The sequence below is a fragment of the Lolium perenne genome, chromosome 3 (assembly GCF_019359855.2).
Source record: "Lolium perenne isolate Kyuss_39 chromosome 3, Kyuss_2.0, whole genome shotgun sequence".
Lineage (NCBI taxonomy): Eukaryota > Viridiplantae > Streptophyta > Magnoliopsida > Poales > Poaceae > Lolium > Lolium perenne.
In genome coordinates this window covers 207,507,879-207,511,904 of record NC_067246.2, presented here as the reverse complement: position 1 = coordinate 207,511,904, position 4,026 = coordinate 207,507,879, and positions in this window count along the sequence as shown.

The window sequence follows — 4,026 nt, the reverse complement described above, 5'->3', positions numbered from 1 at the left end:
TGTTGTGCGGTCAAATTCTCAATAGCTAGGCGCATATCTGCAATATGGCGCTGTATATCCGTCACTTGATCAGCCATTGTGGTGACGGTTGCATTAGTAGCATCCAACTTTTGGTTGATCTCTTCAACCTTCCCATTAAGCACATCGTCCTGAGCGCGGAATTCACGTCGCATCTCATTACGAAGAGCCTCAAACTCCCTCCATGTGATGAGGTCTGCAGCACTCTTGTTTTCCTGGTTAACAAGTTTATGATCACTAGCAGACATCGTTAGTAGATTAGTGCACTAAATCAAAATATATATGGTGGTACTCTCACAACTCACTCAAAACTGATAAGAAAAGGAGATCTTACAGTTCCAAAGTAAATTAGTGTTGCTTACCACTTGTAGAAACAACTAGTGCACGGATGTAGCGAAGCGAATATCAAGGGTATAAGAACAAATCACACGACAAAGCAGGGTATATGTGGGGCTGTAGGTAGGCTACCTATTTGCACCAATAGCAAGCTCTAGCGCTGACCGTAGACAACCAGTGATACTCACACAAGGCGATATGATGGGGCAAAGCAACTATATGGAGGAAAGTTTGCAATGCACTAGAGAGACGCTAGCAAAGCTCAACGAAACAGGCACAAGATTGCTCAACTACGGGTGCAGTAAAGTAAACTTAGGCCTTCACTTGATTCTTCTAGCTCTTCATTTTTCTTTTTGGAATTTTTTTTCGTAACGCAGCTATGTAGCTCTTTTTGTTTCTTTTCAATTTTCTGTTTTTTATTTTATTTTATGACACACTCCTTGATAACACGGCCAACAAGATATGCAAAGCACCAAAACCCTAATGAGCAGCCTGTCGAGCGGTAAAACTAGTCTCTTCTGGGGAAGTTCCTAGTCACGTATATAGATAGGCTGTGGCTATGGTTGGGAAAAGCACACTGTACGCTATGTGGACTCGGAGTAAGAATAACTACAACTAGATGATAGTAGAGACTCAAACCCTAACAATACTAGATGCAAGAAAAAGATACGCAAAAACAACTACGATAAGCAACTAAAACTTGAAATTAGTGCAATCTAAGGCGATGGCAAACCCTAACCCTAATATTTTTGGCTTTTTCTGGATAGGAAACACTCACAACTCAACTATGGGGTGGATTGTGGATGGCTTACCGAGGAAAACTGGAAATCTGATACCAAGATGATAAGGGGTGGCCCGATCTTCTCAGTAAGCAACGGTGGTGATGATGATCACGGGGTGATAGCAGCGGAGGAACACGACGATGTAGTGGATGATAACTTGTATGACGCAACGAGATCTCTCGATTGGTCCATGTCGCCAATGCAACATCTCTCAACCCTGCAAGATATTCATAACTCCACACACTTGCGAACGTAGCCGCCGACCACGAAGCGGTAAGTTGCAACCGTCTAATTCCCAATGGAACAATAGATCACACAAGACTTTATCAGGATCTACACAATATCAAGCAATATGGTGTAGGGAATTCAATAGTTTTGCAGAGCAAACAACTAAGAACTAGGGTTTATCTTAAACGTGGTCTAAAGCAGCTAGGGGGGCGTCCTGGGCACTTATATAGGCGTCCGGGACGACTTCTGATCGAAAAGATACAAGAATAACCGACCCAGAATAGATCTGGTCGAGACAGACTCGGAGTAGGCCGGTCTGGAATCCGGTTGACCGGGTGCTAGGCCGGGCTGGCCGGTCTGGAACCCGGTTGACCGGGTGCTGGGCCGGGCGGGTCGGTCTAGACCGGGCTAGGGACCGGGCGGCAATCGGAAGTGTCGCAGATGCCCTTCCGGTTGGCCCCAGTACGACGCCCGGTTGGCGCCAGGGTGGATCCGGCGTGCCGCCCGGTTGAATCGGGCCAGGGACCGGGCGCGCCGGTCTGGCGGCCGGTCTGACCGGGCGCTGGGCCGTCCTGGACGACTTCTTCTCTTCTCGCGCATGCCTCCCGCTCCTCCCTTGCGCGTCCATGAGATATCTTCATGTCCAGCTCCATGTCCAGCTTCACGTCCATCTTGACGTCCGTCTTCACGTCCAGCTGCTCCTCTACTCCTCGTGTGATGCTCGTCTCCTCTTGATACCTGATGATACATAAGTGACAGGACTTAGGCAGTATAAAGTTCTCATCAATCAAAGTATCGTTTAGAAACAAGTTCACCTGTTGTTTAAGTAGCTTCGCACGAGCCCTTGTAATTGGTCCAATCCGAACTTCATTAGACTTGAGCTTCACAGCAGGTTCATCTTCATTTGGCAATGACGGAGATGGTAGTGAGGTAGGGATGTCCTCATCACAATATGGACGTACAATATGGATGTAGTATCATGGATGAGTGTATTAGTTAGCGTAGTTGTGTTACATGATAAGCGTAGTTGCGAGGTTGGCACACACTTTTATTTTCTTAGATCGAGGTACGGGCCTTCCCCCTCCCCCCCCCCCCCCCCCCCTCGTTGATAAATGGGCTAATTACTCCCTCCTTCCCAAATTAGAATGCATATTACTTTTATTCAAAGCTAAACTTTGGAAACTTTGATCAAATGTATAGAAAATAATATCAATATCTATAACATTAACTCAATGTTATTAGAAGCATCATGAAATATTTTCATATTATATGCATTTGATGTTATGCAAGTTAATATATTTCCATATATAGTTAGTTAACCTTTATAAATGTGAAAATATTTGCATATACATCCAAAATTAACGTGTATCCTAATTTAGGAAGGGGGAGTATTTGCCATTGAAATTATTACGGTGATCGATTTGCCACACTTGTCTGCCATCAGTGGCTTAGCTAACAAGTGTATAGTTTCTCCAGGTGAAAACATATGATCTCACCTCCAGCTAGATAACACCTCATTGACGTGCGCGTTGCCCTAGTTAAAAGTGTTGACTTGAAGCTTTTGATTTAGGGATGACAACCCCAAGTTTGATACTTGGTTGGACATGTCAACGTGTGATGGTCACTTCTCGAAGGATTTGTCTTGGATTAGAGTAATTTTTGCTACTCCCTCCGTTCCATGAAGGTTTTCTAGCCTCTAGACACATCTAAATTTTGATAAATATTAGACAACTTTCGTGGAATGGAGGGAGTAGATCTCCAGCTTTTTTGTTGGCAACTTTTTCATCGGTGAAAGGTCCAGTGAATGTCAGAAACGACGGTTATTCTTGGGCTACTTTTCCGTTTCATTATTGTAAGCTAATTTTATTCGGCATCAGTGCTTGGATTTGGCTTATATTGTTGGCTGTTTCTATTGATGCAGCGGCCAGACGTTGTCTTTTTATTTGAAAAGATAAATAACCTTATTGACAACTGTACAATAGCAAGCAGGCACGACCCGAGCTTGGGGTGGGAAACGTTGACATTGTTCAATGTTCACCTGGCAACTGCCCACGTCGAACGATAAGACCCCATTCCAAGTAATGCAAGCTCTGCAATAACTTTGGGAGAGGGTGGTGCGTGCATGCCCATTCATTGCCCAACTCCAAGCTTGTCATTCCAACTTTGCAAGGATACATAACAATTGATTTCGTTTGACTTCAATTTTGGTGGTACTGATCGTGACGAACGATCCGGTACTGATTTTAATCACGTACGCTCCCAGCATGTTAATATCTTCATCCCCATCCCTGTTACTAATCTGTATCCACTTCTTTGGTACGACTCTCCGGCTGTAGGAAGGTTCAAGAATCAAAACTGGCGGCGCGTGGATGGCTGCAGGAGACCGATTGGCCGGCCACTTGGCGCGGGTAGATAGGCGGGAGTTAGAGCATCTCCAACGCACTGACCTAAACGGACGTATCTAGCCGTCCGTTTTTTGTTGTTGGTCATCCCCGGACAGGCGGATAGCCCCGGATGTCCTGCTAATTTTATGTTCCCAACGCATCAAGAGACCCAAATTTTCCTCGTACTAGTACTACTCGGAGGCGCACGACGGCGAGCTCCTCCTGCCCTGACCCGTGTCGTCGACCACGCCGTCGCCCGCCGCGAGCTGCTGCTGGTC